At 50.6% G+C, this 19,686-nt stretch overlaps 3 long non-coding RNA genes across 5 annotated transcripts in view; 2 read left to right on the top strand and 1 right to left on the bottom strand.

Moving 5' to 3' along the window:
- Nucleotides 1-6,174, top strand: part of LOC140619192 (uncharacterized) — a 42,710-nt gene extending 36,536 nt beyond the window's left edge. For 2 of the 3 annotated variants that reach the window (XR_012019117.1, XR_012019118.1), the window contains exons 3-4: nt 2,193-2,462; nt 2,553-3,334. This is a non-coding gene — a long non-coding RNA (uncharacterized lncRNA). Of the gene's footprint in view, nt 1-2,192; nt 2,463-2,552; nt 3,335-5,774 lie in introns of those variants that run through there. The other variant, XR_012019116.1, reaches the window with a different exon arrangement.
- Nucleotides 6,175-6,882: 708 nt separating this feature from the next.
- LOC140619190 (uncharacterized) lies at nt 6,883-10,892 on the bottom strand. Its single transcript, XR_012019115.1, has 3 exons — nt 10,724-10,892; nt 9,918-10,126; nt 6,883-9,410 (listed from the first exon to the last, which is right to left on the bottom strand). It is a non-coding gene; the product is annotated as an uncharacterized lncRNA (long non-coding RNA).
- On the top strand, nt 9,133-12,083 carry LOC140619189 (uncharacterized). The gene is made up of 2 exons (XR_012019114.1): nt 9,133-10,519; nt 10,794-12,083. It is a non-coding gene; the product is annotated as an uncharacterized lncRNA (long non-coding RNA).
- The last annotated feature ends 7,603 nt before the right edge of the window (nt 12,084-19,686 follow it).

Genomic DNA, 19,686 nt, shown 5'->3' on the forward strand with positions numbered 1-19,686 from the left:
CCAATGCTGAGTGATTTGGCCACACCCACCGGCAAGGGAGCCTAGAAAATGTCATCGCTTCCTGCCAGCTGTGTGCCCAGCTAAAAGTCAGGGTTTCTATTACTAAGGAAGAGGGGCCACTGGATACTGGGGAACAACTAGAGTGGGCTCTGCCACAGGGATGTGGGGGTGGGAGGCCTGCCTCCCAAGGAGGGTCCTGGGCCTTTGCCCTGTCACTGCCTCCTCCACCCCTGGAGCTCAGGTGGGGACCTGAGGGCCACCGCTGTGGACTTCCATCCCAGCAACGCTGCTAGGCCTGCCCCACGGTTCTTTGCTACATTCTTTGGTTGGCTCTAACTTCAGGATTTTGCTTAGTCACCCAGAACATGTGGAGCAAATTCAGGAATCTTTCAATAGAAATGAAAGCATTTTTTTTACCCCTCCATAAAAACAACAGGTACTCATTTTAGTAAACAGAAAAGAGAAATTGAAACGTGGAAAAGTAAAGAATTTACTTCAAGTTCCACCATCCAAAGACCATCAGTACTATAACTGTGTGAGGATGCTTCCTTCTAGGCTTATATCTACATATAATTGCCACATCTTTTTAGCCCGGTTAATAATCACTACGGTGCATATGCTTTTTATCTGATTTCTTCCTTTAGCATTGTCACGAGCTCTTCACCCTCGTTGCAACCCTGGTTAACGTGGCCTGCCTTCTGTTCCAGCTGGTGGCTGGTGTCTTGGTTTGGTGGCATAACAGGGATAGTCCTGTTTCTTCTCCCTTTACTCCATCAGACCCTCATTTGAGCAAGATGTTTCTACGCCTTTTGCCTTGGGGAAGGGGTATAGCAGACAGAGCCTTCAAGTCACCTTCTGGATTTTGTTTCTCAAAGCCTCAAGCTTTGAGAGCCCCTAGAGCACAGGTTTCCAAAGTGGGGTGGCCCAGGGGGTGCCCAGGAGGATGCGCTGGGGGGTGGAGAGATTATTCCCAACAGAATTCCCCCAAACTGGCCCCCTGTTATCTGTTTGCACAACCCATTCCATTTCTCTCTCTCTCTCTCTCTCTCTCTCTCCCCCTCTTGCTTTCCCCCACCAGGAGCTGGAAGCCAAAAATTCACCCTTCCAGACTTCCCGGAAGCAAGGGTAGCTAGGGGAGAGGTGAGCTCACCTAGCTAATGAGAGGTGAGCAGAAGCTGGCTGGCAATTTCTGGGAGCGCCTTTGCTTCTCCACCAGCCCCACCCCCGTCCCTCCCCCTTCCAGCAAGCACCTCACCCCGTAAGAACTGTCTGTGGCCAGGAGCCGGAGCCCCCCAATGCTCCAGTGTCCCCACCATGCCCCGTTGCTCCCCGTCACTGTGGCCAGTCACCCACGGTTCCTCACTCGACTGTCAGCTCCAGGAGGGCAGGAAGGGGTCTCTTTTCTTCAGTCCTTTGTTCTGTGGGGCCCAGACCAGCACCTGACGCAGAGCCAAGTGCTTAGTAATCTTTGTCGAATGATCCATCTGCCAGGAGCTGCTGCCTTCTGTATGCTCGGCTTGATTAACGTTTGATGTTACCTGCTGGGTCCAGGTAGGCATTTCATTTTACGAGCCCCTGTTACACTGTAGCTTTTTAGTCTGTCCAAGTGGAAAGAATAATAATGATTCCCGACCTCTGAACGAGGTGTTAAGGGCTCCAAGCCCCAGCAGAACTTAGTAAGAGCAGAAGCTGACAAACTCGTCCTGTAAAGGGCCACACGATATTTTTGGGTTTCTGGGCCACATTGTCTTTTGGTTACGACTTCTCAACTTTACCAGCGTAGCAAGAAATCAGCCGCAGACAGTATGTAGTGAATGAGCCTGGCTGGCCGCGTGTCAATAAAACTGGATTGATAAATCGCAAGCACTGGGCCTGAGGGCTGTAGTTCGCTGGCCTCTGGTTTAGAGCTTGGAATCTAGAACCAGACAGTCTGGGGTTGAGTCGATTCACTAGTGGCGCAACTTTGGGCAATTGACTTAGTCTTTCTGTGAGTCAGTTTCCACATCTCTCAACTAGAGAGGGTGGGTCATTCCAGGTCCAGCAGGAGCCGGTGTTTCCCTCGGGTGGTCCAGTGAAGGCTCCCTTCATGGAGGTGGGCAGGGTGCAGGGTAAAGGGGCTGGCAATCGCAGGTATGGTTTTCTCTCCTGGGTCTGAGGGGGTGGACGGAAGAAACGGCATTATAATCCTGCAGTGAGCACCGGAACCACAGACCAGGAGCCTGCCGGAAAAGCTGTGGTCCTGGAAGACAGAGCTGTTGCCAGAACTGATGAGACGAGAGAGACCTAGAGGAACGGACACCCCGGCCTCTCTCTCTTCTCCTGCCCTCCAGTGTCTTGCTGCTGCCTCCCCCTGGGAAACCTGGCCAGAAACCGAAGTGGGAGAGACTGGGTCAGCCTCCTGGTGCACCCAGCCCAGTGGAGTGTGGCTGCAGGGGCAGAGAGGGTATCCAGCACCCAGGCTGGTAATGACCTGATCATTGTGATTTTATTTATTTATTTATTTATTTATTTATTTATTTATTTATTTATTTATAAGATTTTGTTTATTTCAGAAGGAGACAGAGTGTGGGAGCTGGCGCAGAGAGAGAGGGACAAACAGCCTAAGTGTTCCCAATGCGGAGGCTCCATCCCACAACTCTGAGATCGTGACCTGAGCCGAAACCAAGAGTCGGCCACTCAGCTGACTGAGCCACCCAGGTATCCGTCTAATTCTGTTAAAAACACACCTATCTGGAGCACCTGGGTGGTGGCTCAGTCGGTTAAGTGTCTGCTTTTGGCTCAGGTTGTGATCTCAGGGTCCTGGGATTGAGCCCCGCATTGGGCTCCCTGCTCAGGGGGGAGCCTGCTTCTCCCTTTGCCTCTCCCCTTGCATGTGCTCATGCTCTCTCTCAATCTGTCAAATAAATAAAATCTTTAAAAAAACCCCACACCTGATGTTTGTGTATGCCATGTTCATAGCAGCGTTACTCACGACAGTCACAAGGGGAAGCACCCAAGCATCTGTCAATGAATAAAGTACATGAGCAAAATGTGGTCTGTGGGTGCAGTGGGGTAGTACTCAGCCTTGAAAAGGAAGGCGAGTCTGACACCTGCTGTCACATGCATGAACCCGGAAGACATGGTGCTGATGAAAGAAGCCAGTCACAAAAGGACAGATACTGTAGGATTGCGCTTACTTACACGGGGCACACGGAGAGTCCCATTCTTAGAAGGGCACATCCATAGGTTCGAGGCAGACATGAATTTTGGAGACTCCGTCCACCCCAGGCCCTGGGGTTGATGTGAGCCCATCAGTGCTCTGCGCTTGCAAGAGTTCTGTGCACCTGCCTGTGGCAAGTGCCAGAGCTGCCATTGTTATTCCACAGGAGAAATAGAAATCCCCCTCTTGTTTAAGCTGCTGCTTGTGGCGGGGGTGGGGGGGTGGGGGGTTCTGGTACAAGCTGCCAAATAAAAGCCTGTCAGGGCTGTGCACGCTCTGTGCCGGAGGCTGGCCAGAAGCCTGCCCCTTGCGAGGATCTTGCTCCATCCACAGCCCCCTCTCCTTGTCCCCACCCCCCACCCCCATTCAGCTGCATAATTCAGTGGGGAGGGCACAAGCTCCCAGTAAAACAGAGGAAGCTGCTCCCATTCTGGCTTTCCAACAAGGAGGGCTTAATGAGGCAATTAAGCAGAACTATTTTCTCTTTATCTCCCTCTCCATCTTCCTGAGCCTGTCAGAGCATGGAGCCTGGAGGGCCCTCAAAGATGAGGGGATCCTGTCCCTCTCCCCCACCACCCCCCAGCTTCAAGAATGGGAGAACAGGACTCAGAGAGGGACCAAGGTCACACAGCAAGTGGGCAGGACTGCCAGAGCCAGCACGCCCAGAGCCCCAGGACCCTGGCAGGTGAGGGGAGTGGAATGGGGATGGTAGTGGCTGGAAAGCTCAGGGCCCGGCCAGAGAGCCTGGTCACTGTGAGGTGCCTCCACTGTACCCACGTGAGGGTCTCGGACCCAGTGTGAGTCCCTGTCCCAGCTGAGTTTTCAAGAGAAACTAAATCCACGTTTGTAAGGCATACCATATAGTAATTCAAAGTTCTAGAAAACCCAGTATAGGCCAAACAAAGAGGTCCTTGCTGAAAATGCCTGCATTCAGATATTGCAATGCCCATGGTGAACACAGACAGCCCAGAGGGTGGATGGGGGAGGAGTGCAGGACCCAGCATGGTGGACACCTGGCTTCTCCTGGTCCCCTGAGTACTGAGGTGGGATTTTTTAAAAATATTTTATTTATTTATTCATGAGAGAGAGAGAGAGAGAGAGAGAGAGGCAGAGACACAGGCAGAGGGAGAAGCAGGCTCCATGCAGGGAGCCCGATGTGAGACTCGATCCCAGGACCCCAGGATCATGCCCTGGGCTGAAAGCAGATGCTAAACTGCTGAGTCACCCTGGCGTCCCGAGGTGGGATCTTCTTGGACTGCATACATTACTGTTCTCTCCAAGGGGTGTGTAGTAGCCTGTCATGCACTGCACAAGGGCACCCATGAAGAGGTCATCATAGGTGATTTCAGGCTCATGCTGGCTTGCTTGCTTGGTCGCTTATCCTGGAAGAAGCATCCACCACCTGTGGTAATGCATCCACCCAGAGGAGCTACTCTTTCTAATTCTCACAGTGATGCCAGGGCAGTTTGGGTCCTCCAAGAAGATTCAAAGGGGGATTAGATGTGTGAGAGGTTGATTGGGGGAAATAGCTCTGAGGGGGGAAGGGGAGGAGGAGGAGGCTGGAGAGCCTTCAGGCTGAGATGCTGGCCTGACCTCCGTGGAGGAAAAGGGTGGAAGGAAGGTCAGGTAGGAGGGGCTTCGCAAAGTCCCAGGGAAGTTTTATACAGGCTGATCTTGAGTCCTGGAGCCAAGGCGCACCACCAGGGGCATCCCACATCCTAGCAGAAGGGCCTGTGTGTCACTTCCCTTCTGTGCTTAGTCGTTGGCGGGAGCCCCTGGCGATGCAGTGTGGATCCAGAGCATAGCACCAGGGCTGTCAGTTGACCACTTGCCCACAGTACAAGAGCCATGGGGCTCATGGTCAAGGCCACCACGCATGCTGCATGCTGTACTTGCTACCCGGTGCCCTGGTCTGTGAAGGCATGCAGGCCTGGGATTTATTTGATGTGTTATGCTTCAGGGTAGCCACGTGAGCAAATTTTGCATCAATATCACAGTAAATCTGAAAGTGCTGCAACGTAAGAGCATCTGTTGTCCTTGAAAGCTCCTTTACCCTGCAGGGTGACACCTCATGCCCAGGGGGAGTACATGGTTTTAGGGAGATGTATTCATTTCTTGTGGCTGCTGTGACAGATTGCCAGAACCTAGTAGCTTCACACAATACATATTCTTGTATACTTCTGGAGGTCAGAAGTCTAAAATGAGTCTCATGGGATAAAAATCATGGTATCTAGCAGGGCTGGGTCCTTCTGGAGGCCTTCGTTCCTCGAATCTTCTAGCTTCTAGAGGAGGCCTGCATCCCTTGGGCTGTTGCCCCTCCTCTATCTTCAGAACTGGCAACAGCTCCTCTGTTCTTTGGGGGGAGGACCTTTCCTGTCTTAGTCCTTATTCTACATGAGGTGACTGTCCTCTCTCCTCTCCAACTCAAGGATAAGCTTGGCTCATCAGAGTGGCTCATGACCTTGGCCAGGCCAAAGAGAACTTCACCTGGGATTTGGGGTGGGCTTTTTTTCTGCAAGGTGGGTAAGTCAATAAAATGAAAATCTGGAGCTGCTTGTGTTCCTCCTGCCTCCAGGTATGAAGACCTTGCTTGAGAATGAAGTCGGCAGAGAAGAAAGGCGAATGGCTATTGACCTTGAGACCTGGATCCAGCTGTACCTGAAGCTAGCTAGACAGGCCCTAAAATTTTCAGATACTGAAATCAGAAATCCCCCTTTTGGCTTAGGCCAACTCAAACTGACTTTGTAATTCTTGTTACTAAGAGTCCTGACTGGTCTTCCCTTCTCCAATTTTGAATATCCAGCCCTGCAGAATTAACACACTAAATTCATATCAGCCTTGCTCGCTTTTCTTCCTCTCCCTTCTCTTCCCCCACCAGCTATGCTATTGGGTGATACATCCTAATGTATATTTAACAGTGGCTCAAAATCAAATTAATTTAGATTGGTTAATAAACTGTAACATCCGTTTCTAAATCAAGCTACATTTTCCTCTTGAGCAACTAAATTCATGCCTGTTGGTTTAATTTGTTGCTATTGTAATCCTTTAACGCTGATGAAATTATGGAAAGGTTTCTAGTGAAATTATCCAGATTTGATTAGGGTTGGACATATTAATATTTTTCCTTCCCAGCAGTCTTTGGAGAAGGATTGGCTAAGAGCATGCAGGTTCCACATGCTGTGGACTGTGATCTCAGAAGGCAGACTCATTCTGTCCCTTGGCAGATAATCCTTCTTTGGGTGTGCATTTATTGAGTGCTGGCTGTATGCACAGTCCTGGGTGTTAATGTTTTCAGTGGAGGCTCTGACAGAAGAAGAGCTCCTGGGAGCCTATGGAACGGTTGTGAGGGATTTAGGAATGCCTCCCTACTGCCCCACCTCTGGTTGTGGTGGGGCCTCATGTCTTGTTCACTGTAGCCCCAGTGCCACCGGAGTTGGGGCTCACATACAACATGATTTGACCTTGAGCTTGACCCTGAAGAATTTCCTGCTGACAAATCCCACCTCTCGACAACCCCATGGCAACCTGGCACAGGTGGAGGCAAGAGAGGAGGGAAAGGGAGAAGGTCCAAGGGGACCCAGCCACACAGAGAGGAGTGAAACCATGCAGGTGGGTCCTGCCCACACTGCCCCCTCCCCCCCACCCCACTGCTGGGGTTGCCCCACCCACCTGCTAACTCTATTTGTTCTGGAATGTGCCAGGCCTCGCCCCAAATAGCACATAATCTGCAGAGGAATCTGAAGTGTGCTTCCAGGTTCTCTACTTCAGGAAAGAGTGGGCTGGGCAGGGGCTGGGAGCTAAGAGTCACTGGATGAGGTCAGGCAGAGAGGCCCCATAGGAGGTTCCCCCACCTTGATGTGCAGCTAGTCTGTGGGGAGGGGGCTCCACTCACTGGGATTCTGGTGGGTGATTCCTGAACCTGGCAGAGTTCTCTGGAAGGGCTGCACCCCGTTCCTCCCCCCGGTGAGCGGTGAGCTGTGTGGGCAGAGTCTCTGTGCTAGGCTGGGTGCCTTTCTAATCCCCTGGGGGATAGAGCCAAGACCCACTCCCCAGCCTTTGGCTGTGGGCTCCCCTCTGCGGGCATGCCCTTTCCTTGTCTCTTGCCTGCTCCCCTTCATGCCAGGAGCCCAGACTCGAGTCTCTTCCTTCTCTGAGAAGCTTCCCCTTCTCCTTGGAATATGCTCTCCAGGCCCTGGGTGCTTCCCCTTCATAGGGTCAACCACAGTGCTAATTCAGAATGGTGAGATTATTTCCTTGTACCCAGCTCCCCTCGACCCCTGCCTGGCTGCAAAGTCAAGGGGAAGAGGAACCCCGCATTTGTAACCTGGAGTTGCCCTGTGGCCACAATGTGTTTAGTTGCCCTTGCACAGCTTTATGACTTTTAACAAGTTAATTGGGACCATTTAAAAAAAAAAAAAAAAAGATTTATTTGAGAGAGAGAGAGTGCGTGAGAATACAAGCTGAGGGGAGAGGCAGAGGCAAAGAAATCCTTAAGCAGATTCCTCGCTGAGTGTAGAGCCAGATGTAGGGCTTGATCCCATGACCCTGAGATCATGGCCAGAGTCGAAGACAAGAGTTGCTGTTCAACTGACTGAGCCACCCAGGCACCCTTCATTGGCATTATTTTAAAGTTAGGAGATTTCATATGAAAATCGGGATTTGGGGCCTCTGTTTAGAAAATCAGAAGATTTGGTAACCTTGGGCCCTACATCCCTACATGAGGACAGTTGGCAGGAATTGGCCTTTAAACAGGGCAGGTGCTCTCTTGTTTGCCACACTCTCCACCAGCCCCTATTGCCCACACCCAAGCTGCTTCACCTGTTTACATTGCTTGTCTGATCTCTGTAAATTGTGTGTTTCAACCTCTTGTCCACTCCTTGCATCCCGGCCTCTGTGCCTTTATGTCCAGTTAATCCTCGAAACAACCTGGTGGGACACATAGTCCACATTTTAAAGACAAGAAAAGTAAAGTTTAGGAGAGGTTCATACCCTTCCCAGGATCACACAAGTGAGTGGCAGAGACAGGATTTGAAGCACTGATTATCTGGTTCCCAGACTTGCAGTCCCTCCACAGCATCCCAAGCCTGCATCAACAGGGATGGAGAAAGCTTTTAATTTACAATGCCACCTATATTCTGGTCAGAATTCCTGCTCACTCCATGTAGAGGTGGAGATCAGAAAGTCAGATGCTCAGAGGGGTACACAAAGGAGGTGTAGGGGTGACCAGCCTTGGTCAGGGCCATCTTGGCTGGGCTGAGAATCTTTTGCAGGGCCCCTGATGTCTCCAGGACTTAAGAGGCTTAGGGCCCCAGCCTCCAGACCCAGAATCACCACCCACTCTGCCTTACATGTACACTACCACTGGTCCCTTCCTCCTGGTGTTTGGCTATTTACCATTCATTGGTTAAAAAAAGAAAAAAAAAGTATTGACCACCTGCTCTGTCCCAAGCCCCATACAAAGCCCTGTGTAGCTTCCACAATGAACTCAGAAATGACTCCGAGAGACTAAAAGAGATGAGTTCTCCCACCTTCTAGAACATCAGCTCCATGAGGGCAGGGCTATTGCCTATCTTGTGCCCCTGCTGTCGTCTCCCACAACCTAGAACATTCTCTGGCACACAGTGGGGGCTCAGCAAATGTTTGCTGAACGAAAAACAGTGCGGTAGCATCTTTCCCTACATTGGCTGATGGGAATTCTCAAAAGGAGCTCTTCTTATTATCCTTCCTTTTGAGGGGAGGCATCTGAGAGGGGAAGGAATGGCCTGCTTTGCTCAGCCTCTCGAGGCAGGGCCAGACGCAGAACGCAGAACGTGGGCCTCTTCTGCAGGCCCCTTCTGCATTTCCTTTTCAGCAGGCAACTGGAGTTCTTTCTTTCTTTCTTTCTTTCTTTCTTTCTTTCTTTCTTTCTTTCTTTCTTTCTTTCTTTCTTTTCTCTTTCTTCTTTCTTTCTTCTTTTTTCTTTCTTTCTTCTTTCTTTCTTTTTCTTTCTTTCTTTCCTTTCTTTCTTTCTAACACAGCAGATTTTCAGAGCCTCTGGGTGATACCCAGTGACTAAACAGATGGGTGGAGAATAAATGTCTCTTGTCACAGCTCAGCAAAGTCCCCCCCCCCCCCAGGACACTCTGGGTGGCTCACCTCTTTGAAAGGGGGCCTCACCCCTTCTTCAGAAAGAGCTTCATTCTGGAATGCAAGCAGCATGGAGGAGTTGCTCCTGGAAGGGAATTTCGACATTCATCAGACGTAATTCTTTCCTTAAGTGAAATATTTAAACAGAGCTTCAAGGAATCCAACAAAAGAAAATGAGTTTTAGGGGAAATACACACACACACACACACACACACACACACACACACACCACATTCTTTCCTCCAAACATAAGCTGGAAGGATTTTATCTGCTCTCAGAGGGAAAACTTGAGAGGTTTAATTTAAAACTTGGGCGGGCTCATGGCTTTTCAATGGGGGTGATTGTGCCATAGTCAGAGAATGAGATAATAAGAAAACGTTTTTGAGCCAGTGTTTGGTTTGGCTTCAGAAATTCAACCCAGCGTTCTTCTGAGAGCTTGCAGGCCTCGAGTGTAGCTGGGCTGGTGTCTCCCCTGGTCTGAGACCAGGTCTGCAATGACGCTTATACCGCCTGAGGCGCCCAGGGGACGCAGGGGAGGGCTTGGGCGCCGCCAGCTCGGCCCAGGACGCCCAGGACCCCACCGCCTCGTTACCTGGAACCCTGGCGACTGCGTAAAATAAGGGCTGAGCAAGGCAGGAGGATGATCCGCCATCATCTGGAAGCCCCTTGACAGGACAGCATCTTCCGATTTGTCAGGGTTCACAACTCTCCTCCTGTCTTCATCAACCCACTGGATGGAAAATCCAAACCAGCCTCCCCGGGGTGCAGGCTGCTTGGTGCTGCCTTCCTGGGATTCCTCCCCTGTGGGTTTTATCAGGTGGAAATGAGCAAAACGACTGTGCAAACGACGACCTGCTTCTCCCCTTTGCTTTGCCTCTTTATTCTGCTCCAGGCTCTCTTGGGAAAATGCTCATTTCTGTGAGAACGGGCCTTCCCAGAGCCCAAACGCGGGGAGGAGGGAAACCCGGTAGGAGGAAAGAAAATGGGTGGCTTTTGTTCTGGAAAGGAGCCTTTTCGGGAGGGAGAGCCTGCTTTGTGGGTGGCTGGGCAGGAAGGGAGCTGTGAGGTCAAATCCTTGCTCCACAGGGTCTCCGGATGTTCTCAATTCAGAGGCAGCACATCCCTCCGGGGAACCTGGGTCACCCGCGGCTGGTCCCACCTGCACACCCCCTGCTGTGGACCCCAGCTGAGAAGGTAAGGCCTGATCTCAGGGAGTGTGCCTCTCAAAGGGCTGCTCACCTGTTCTGCAACTGGCTGCTGACTTTTGGAGACCCCCCAAAGGCTTCCTCTACTCAAGAATTCGCCCCCGAGCCCCACCCCTCAATGTACCTTAGGACTGGCCCTAACTTCGCCCCCAGCTCTCCCCCAACAACACCCATCCTTAACCCTTAACCTTACCCCCTTCTGAGGCCTGGGGAGCTGGAGGTGCACTCTGGCTCTCTTGGTGGCTGCCCCATTGTCCCCTCAGCCCCTCAGCCCTGCTTGGATCCCCTGAGCCAGCCTGCCCTCCGGGGCGATGCCAGCATCCCCGAGTGATGACACGACGACGGAGAGCTACGGCTGCTGCTGCGAGGATCCTCCACGTGTCAAACCCGCCCCGCCCTCTGAAGCCCACGTGGCAGCAGGATCACCCCCCCTCCCCCCCACCGAAGGCTCCAGGGCAGGATTCCCTTGCTCGTCTTTGGCTTCTGCCAGCAATCCACAGCATCCTCGGCTGCATCACTGGCTGTCCTCTCTCTGGGTCCCTGTGCCGTCATCACACGGTCTTCTTGCAGATTTGCCAGTCATTGATTTCAGAGCCACTCCTAATTCAGCAGGATCTCGACTTGATTTAATACCATCCACAGAGACCCTGTTTGCAAATAAGATCACGCTCACAGGTCTGGATGGGCATGGTTGGGGGGGGGGGTGGATACTATTCAGCCCCATAGACTCCGCCTGGGCCTATACTGGGTTGTACTTTCTGTGCTCCCCCCCATCCTCGGAGCAACCTGCGGCCACAGGCACAGCTAACATTCCCACGGTGCCGATGAGAGAGTAGGGGCTCAGAGCGGTTCAGTGGCAGGTGTCCGAGGTCACGCAGTTGGAGCAACAGTGATGCTGTGATTGGAACTCAGGGCAGCCTGACCCTGGAGCTGTCTGGCTCTGTGGAAACCTCTTGAATGTCTGGCCCTCCAAGCACTGAACCCAAGAGCAGCCCAAGTGAGAATCCTCTGGTTCACAAGCTCATTTCTTTGGGCCACTTGTTTCTAGAGCCTCTTACTAAGCAGTTGGCCCTGACCAGCCCATGTTGGGGGCACAAGGGATGAAAAGTTTCTCTGGGCAAATTTGTGGAGACAGCACAGAGTGGCGGGTGCTAGGAGGGCCTGCTAGGGGCTATGACATCTCCTCTGGGGTGAAGCGATGTCCTGGAACAAGATAGAGGTGGTGGCTGCACAACCTTGAATGTGCTAACCTCACGGAATTGTGCACTTTACCACACTTAATTTTATGTGACTTTTACCCAGGATTTTTTTTCTGTCTTCATATTTTTCCTTTATCTAAAAATCTCACCACTAGGAGCACCTGGGTGGCTCAGTGGTTGAGCATCTGCCTTTGGCTCAGGGTGTGATCCCAGGGTCCTGGGATTGAGTCCTGCTTCGGGCTCCTCGCGGAAGCCTGCTTCTCCCTCTGCCTGTGTCTTTGCCTCTGTGTCTCTTATGATTAAATAAATAAAATCTTTATAAGAAGTAAAATAAAATCTCACCACTAGAGTTAGTCTTTGGTCTTGAGGTGTTCTAAAGGCCACCATTGGGGTTTCTTCTTTTGTTGGAGATGTGGTGTCCAGGGGGCCCTAGTTAAAATGTAAGTATGTCTCCTGGGAGGTGGGGAGAGGGTGCCAAGCTATTACCAGAGTGGGGGCTGAGTTATCTCATTGGCCAGGTGTCACTGTCCAAAGCACGGGGAACAGGGTGCCAGACAGGTGAGCTGAACTGGTGTTTCTGGGAAAGGAATAGAGAAAGAGGGAGGGCAGCTAGGAGGCAGAATGTTGAAGTCCACCTGCTTTCCCTGTTTCAGCTGCTGGTGGGTCCTGCACATCCCCTTGCTCACTCCATCAACTGTCCCCAGGCCCCTGCCCTGCCTGCAGGGGCGGGGGGGAGCGGGGTGGCTGAACTGTCAGCCCCGGGAGCATAGCTTCCTGTGTATTTGCCGAAAGGCCTGATACAGCAATAGCTCAATTTTATTGATCGTGTCAATGGCAATAATTCAAGAAAGCTATTTAAATTCACGGGAGGAAGCCAGAGCAATTATCCGCGTCTGCATCAGATTCTCCATCATTTTTGTTGTTGGCTATTGAGCGAGGAGACAGACATTTTGTGTAAGGCTGATGTGGCAGCAAGGGGGCTGGTGAGGGCTGGGGTTTTGTTTGCAGCCTGGAAAAAAAATCATAATCAACAGTTCGCCAGATATAAATCTATATGCACAAAGGTTTACGGGGCGTTATCACAGGGCGTGCGGGCACCCAGCGGTTTAAATTCATTTTGTCCCTAATCCCAGCCAAATCCCCTTGGCATATTCCCGCAGTCCCTATTTCAGCACATAATAACATTGTGATTTGTGATGGAGCAGGTGATTTTTTTTGCAGTCTTTCCCCTGTAGTTAAACTTTAATGAAAGCTTAAATCACACCCGGAATTCTTGCGGGTGACAAGCAGATGAGATCAGTAGAAGGCACGGCGAGTCTGGCTGGGTGGCCTGTGAGGTTGGGGGGGTAGTGAGAGGGAAGAGGACCCCACCCCTGCCACCACAGTGCCTTGCACCCCATCACACAGCATCCTCTCTGGGCAGGAGTCATGATTAATTCAGCTCTAAATCCCTGGCTCCTGGCATAGTGCCTGGTACACAGCAGGTGCTCAATGAATGATTGAACAAATGAATGAGCTGGGTGGGTTGTTGACTTTACGTGGAAGTTGACCAAACACTATTGCTCCTGGATGTCATGATGCCATGGTATTTTCTCTGTCTGTGCTGGACATCTTCTATTTGCATCTGCAGGTCTGCTCTCCACCCGTTTTCCATTCTGATCTATTATATCCCCTGGGGTCCTCAGCCCTCTGGCATCTAGGGAGAGCCAGCCAATGGGAGGCACCAGCTGGAGGCTGGAGGCGGGTAGAGAACAAGGATGGGGTACTTATGCCCCAGCTGTCTCTCTGCCTGCCTCCAGTTGACCGGTTGACCATGTCCCTCCTATTGGGAGGCTCCTGTCCTAGAGCCGGACTTTAGATTCCAGTAATGCCCTCACCCTTACCCCCTGCAGGTGCATTAGCCCTTCCTCAGTGTGCTGTTGGGGTTGGGGGCAGGCAGGGGAGAGGTTTACCAGGCCCTGCCCACACTTTTACAAATAGTCATTTTGTTAGCTTTTCTCAATTTCCCTCTGAGGGTGCCTTGTTTTTTATTGGGATCCTAACTGACACCATATCTAAGCCATTATGTTCCAATGATTATCCTTTTAAAATAAATTCACGTGTTTTCACTCAAGTACCGACTTTGCTTTGCTGCAAGTCAGCAGTTCTCAAAAGGTGGTGTCAGACTAGCAGCCTCCGAATCCCCTGGGAAATGCAAATTCTTGGGCCCCTCCCAGACCAGCTGAGTCAGACACTCCACAGGTGGGCTTAGCTACCTGTGTTTTCACGAATCCTCCAGAGGATTGTTGACTCACAATCAAGCCAAGAACCACTGCTTGGATAATTCCTGCAAATCATAGGTTTGGTGTGTGATCCACATTAGTGGTTGCCTTCCCAGTATCCATTTTCCTTTCTTTTCTTTTCTTTTCTTTTCTTTTCTTTTCTTTTCTTTTCTTTTCTTTTCTTTTCTTTTCTTTTCTTTTCTTTTCCTTTCTTTTCTTTTCTTTTCTTCTTTCTTTCATTTCTTTCTTTTCTTTCCCTTTCCTTTCTTTCATTTTCTTTTCTTTTTTCTTTTCTTTCTTTCCTCTTCTTTCTCTTCTTCTTTCTTTCTTTCTCTAATAAAACCACAATTTTGTATAGGATAGCAGTATGCCCAGTTTGAACTCCACCTTTCCCTCTGCAAATAGGGAATTGACACAGTTCTGGCCAATGAAATATAAGTGGGTGTCTTTGGTGGCCTTTCTGAGAAAGCTCCTTAAAAAGTAGAGAGGAGCACCTGGGTGGCTCATTTGGTTGGGCATCTGGCTCTTGGTTTCAGCTCAGGTCATGGTATCAGGGTTCTGAGATCAAGCCCCATGTTGGGCTCCCCACTTGGCAGTGAGTCAGCTTCTCTCCCTCTCTCTCTGCCCCTCTCCCTGCTCACACTCTCTCTTTCTAAAATGAATGCACAAATCTTTTTTTTTAAAAAGTGGAGAGTAGGGACCGGGAGCAGAAGCTGGTACAGAGCTTTTGCCTTTTGCTCTTTCCCTTTTTTCTGCCCGGACTTAAGATGAAATGCTGGAGGTAGAGCAGCCACCTTGTGACCAAAGATAACCACTAGAATGAAAGATTTTTTTTTTTTTAGAATGAAAGATTTTAGATAAAAGTCTGAATTTTGATGGCACAGTGGAACTGTCTCTTAACAAAGAGAGAGCTTATTTGGGGAAGCCACTGTTATTTGAGGTTTTTGGTATATGTAGCCAAATGCAATTCCTAGTTAAAATAAGCATATAACTGTGACAATAAAAAGTGCTCATCTGTATGTGCCACTCCAAATTGTCTTGCAGATCATAAAACTCTGCTTGAATGAGAACTTCATTGTGAAAGGCAAGATGCCACTATAGATTGGGAGAAAAAAAAAAAAAAAAGGCTTGCCTGACACAGAGCTGAGTACACAGCAGATTCTGGGTTTTAGGTATCTGTTTATATCCATATCCTGACAAGAGGATTTGAAAAACTTCTGGAGTCAAGTTAAGCTGAAATTATATTGGAAGAGGAACCAAGGAGCTCAAATGGCATTTTCTCCATCATCATCAGCATTGCCATCATCGTTAACCACAAAATCTCTAGAATGGCCAATGTTTACAAGGCCATGTGCCAGGCACTAGGGACTCCAAAGGCACTAGTGGCCTGACCTAAACTCCAAGTTGCTCACTGTGCAGGCAAGAAGTGAGTCCAAGAGGTCATTGGAGCTGGGCAATCCGGGAAGACCACACAGAGGAGGTGGCATTTGGATTGGCAGTCAGGGGAACAGAGAATGTGCATTAATTTAATATCTGCTTATTCCAGGCATTGTGTAGAGGCTACTGCCAGTCTCATAACTTCTCTGTGTTAAAGGGATCACCACAAGGAAACAGGCTCAGAGAAACAAAGTGATTTGCTGATGTCACACAGCCTCTTAGGGGTAGAGGTCCAACTCTGAACTGTGAGAACCCAAGCTGAGCCTATCCACATTATGAATGGGGCTTCACTAGGACACAGAGATGCCAGAGAGGCAACCCCAACCCCAGAGAGACCACAGCTTCTTAATGCAGCCAATGGCTCAGAATCTATCAGAAACCTCCAAAGAGTCTTTAATTATCCACATTTTCTGGAAGAGGAAACTGGTTCAGAGAGGTGAATCCACTTTCTCAGGGTTACACAGCTAGAGGAGCAGAGCAAGGGTTTAGACCTAGGTCCATGGGGCTCCAGGGGCTCTGAGTGTACTGTGGATCCCAGGAAGGCTTCATGGAGGAAGAGGACTAGATTTATTGTTGTTTTTGCTTGAAAGACAGCTTACTTCGCTGTTGTTGCTATTTATTTTTTATTACCCTTCACACTTGTTAATCCCCTCAATCTTCCACAACCATGTGAAGTTTTTTACCCCATTTTACAGAAAGGGAAACTGAGGCAGGCTGTTATTCAACCTCTCTGTTCTTTACTTTTTGGGCATTTCTCTTATGCCCCATTCAGCAGGCAGCCCAGTACCCCGGGCAAGATTTCTGTGCAATTGTAGGTGAGTGCAAGCAGTAGAGGCTTCCGTCTTGATCAGCTGAGACTTTGTTGGCGACCACCTAATCTCACTGATGGACTCTCATGCAACTCTCCTCCCCTTGTGGCTCCCACAGGGCATGTCGGTGGCCTTCTTGCCCAGACTCTTTCCTCCTGGAAGGAAATTCTCCCCTGCTGTGTCCCACTGGGGAGTCACTCCTTCCTTGTTCTTTGCTTATGTGGTTTGAGTGAGTGAAACTGTGTCGTCACAAGCCATTGGGTTGGGGATAGTCATGTGACCTAGCTGCATGGCCCAGGCTGAGCCAATGAGAACCTTCCCTGGAACTTTTGCTGGAACCACTTGGGAAAAAGATCTCTTTCCCTACTGAGTTGTTACACCAGTGGGATGTAATCGAAGCTGCCTGAGAACGAAATAGCCTGGAGCAAAGAAGGAGGGACTGATGGCATTATCTGTGCCCCTGAATCCAGCCATGTCTGAAATCGACCCTGGATTTTTCAGTTACACGAAACAAGAAATCTGAGAGCTGGCATTCTATCTCTGGTAGCTGATTGTCCTGACGCACAAGGCCTCATTTCTAAGATTCCTCTTCCCCATCCCCAGGCTGGGTCATTTCTGGCTTCAGCAGACTTTGCTGAGGATTGGGAGCAAGGGAGGGGTTTTATAAACCACGCTGCTCAGACTCCCTGCCTCCCCTGTCTTCTGGTTCCCTTCTTCCCCTACTCCAGAAACTATATCTCCTAAACTTTCCCATGCAGCCCACTCACCAAGCTTGGACTCCCATCACCTTTCCAAACCCTCATCATTGTGTCTTAGGGAGCAAATGGGTATCCACTCTTTCCCCACATCCTGGCCTCAGAGAACAACTGGCTTTGGGCTTTGCCATGTCCACTCTTCCCTTCCGCTTTGTGAAGAGCCTAAAGGCACCAGAAGTTCTAAGTTCAAATCCCAGCCCAGCCCCTCTATGCAGCAGCTGTGTGACCTTTGGCAGGTTACCTAACGCTCTCTGTGTGGCATAACCTGGTCTGTAAAATGGGGACACATATGATGTCTTTTTCTTAGGTTTGCTGTGAGGATTAATTGAGTGATTTATGGAAAATGCTCAGAAGCAAGCCTTGTGCTAGAGCGTTTGTTTCAGGAGGAGGCAATGTAGGAATTCACGTTCCTGCTGACATGAATTACACTACCTCCCTCAGAAGGCAGAAGCAGTTTCCAACCCTCGAACCCAGTACATCTCGGGTTTCTTCTGCTCAAGCAGAAAGGAGAGGCCTGAGAGGATGTGGGGTTGGGGAGGCAGGTAAGGGGAGGGAGAGGCTCCGGGCTCAATCCTGGGAATCAGGAGCTATTACTGGTCTTTGAGTCCAGGGAGGTATGCGGTGGTGCCACATTCTTGCTATCACTGAGGGATTCCAGCCGCCCTGCTCCTGCACCGGTGATAAAGGAGCGGCTGCTCCTGGGTGAGCTGAGAGCCTCCTAACAGCTGACGTGGAGATGAAAAAAGGACTCAATCAAGCTAACAGCCCTTCCTGGCTGCCCCGCAGTGATTGAGCTTTGTGCTGAGCCGGGGAAAATACTGGCCAGTGAAGTGTTCTTGCTCTCTGGGGAGCAGCTGGGAGAGGAGTGGCAGCCGCTGGGTCAGGCTGCCCACTTGAGCAGGGCGCGAGCCTCCGTGGGCTGCCGAGAGGGGAGGTTTATTCCCAGCGCCCCTCCTCGCCTGGAACAACCACATGCTCATGCTCATGGAGATGACACACACTTTACGGAGAGTGGCCTCACTGTATTCCACTGCACAGACAAGGAAACTGAGACCCAGAGCAGGCCGGTAGCCCCCTCAGGGTCATGTGCCTGGGAAGTTCCAAATGTGGACCAGGTCTGTCTGACTCCAAATTCTGGGTAATTTTGGTTATGCTGCTGGTGTCACAGATCTGTGAGCAAAGGGGCACAGGAGCTGGTGTGGAGTGGAAAAGCCAATTTGGGAAGTAGATTAGAGAAGGCCAAGCCTGGGGGGAGGGGCGCTTTGCCAGCAAGATGATGAGGGTGACCTGCAGGAGGAACAGCGCTTTGTGTGTGCGCGCGCACATGAGAAAGAGAAGCAGAGACAGAAACAGAATTATCAGCCTCTTTCTTGATTCTTCAGAATTCCCTGATGTTCCAGATCACTTCCAGGGCTGTGAAATGTCCACACATTTATTCATTCAACAGATACATACATTTAAGTGAGTGCTTACTACATACCAGGCACTATGCTAAACTCTGGGAAATCTAGCAGAGGACAGGACAGGACAGGACACAAAAATCTGATCCTTCATGGAGTGTGTATACTTGTGGGGTAGAGGGACAAAAGTTAAATAAGGAAGGACCAAAAAAAAAAAAAAAAAAAAGGTAAACAGTAAAAAGCAGAGTCTCAGGAGTAAAGCAGGGGTGGTAGGATAGGTCACTGGCTTGTGTGGGGCGGGGCTACTCTGAGATGAGCTTGGAAGGCTTCTTGGAGGAGGTGATGTGTAAACTGGAATGTTTGATGTGTCTGTGTGTCAGGAAAGAGCCCAGGGCTGGGCACCTGCAGGCTGGGGCTGGGTGAGCCGACCTCTGACACCCTTCACCTTCACACGGAGGGAGAGAGATTGAACAGAAGGCCTGTAGATGATTTCAGATGCAGCTGACGACGTCTGCCTGCAACTTCCAGGGAGACCCTGAGCCAGTGTCATCCACTAAGTCACTCCCAGATTTCTGGCCCCTCACCCTCCAGAAACAGGGATAATACCTCACTGAGGTGAAAGCTGCAAGGTTTAGGGGCATCTTGTTACACAGCACAGGCGACTAGTGCAAGAGCTACCTCTGATGGAGACGTTCTTCCTGAGAGTGAGAAAACCTCTGCAAAACTTGCCAGCAGTTGAACCCTTTGTGTCACACAAATCTCTGGCTGGGAGCATGGTCACCTTGGACCAGTCAGGACGCTTGCCCTGGGCAGGGCTCTCCAGGGCCGTGGAGGATGGTGGATCCTGGAGCAAAACCAGGGAAGAGGGTGGACACCAGCATTTCCTCCCGCCTCCAGAGCCTCCCGTGCTTTCAGCCTCAGTATGTCCTTCAGTGCCAACAGCTACCTTATTGGGCAGTAACTATGCCCGGGTTCTCACCTGCAAGGAGCTCTGGCTTCACCGTGCTCTCACATCCGCTTGCCCTCATCTTAGCCTCTGCACGAGCTGGCCCGCCGCATGGCATGCTTCTAATGCCCCTGTTGCCAGCTCAAGTCCCACCTTTCCTGCAAGACCTGGCAGGTTCCACCTCCTCTGAGAAGCCTTCCAAGACTCCCACCCAGAGATTCCCCCGACAGATGGGGTGATGTAATCACTACCACCGCCTGCACTTACCCATCCCGTGAACCTGCTGATTCGTTTCTAGTTGGTCTCTCCTCTGCCAGCCCCGTTAGAACGGAAGCTCCAGAAAGGCTAA

Source organism: Canis lupus, chromosome 27 (genome assembly GCF_048164855.1).
Source record: "Canis lupus baileyi chromosome 27, mCanLup2.hap1, whole genome shotgun sequence".
Lineage (NCBI taxonomy): Eukaryota > Metazoa > Chordata > Mammalia > Carnivora > Canidae > Canis > Canis lupus.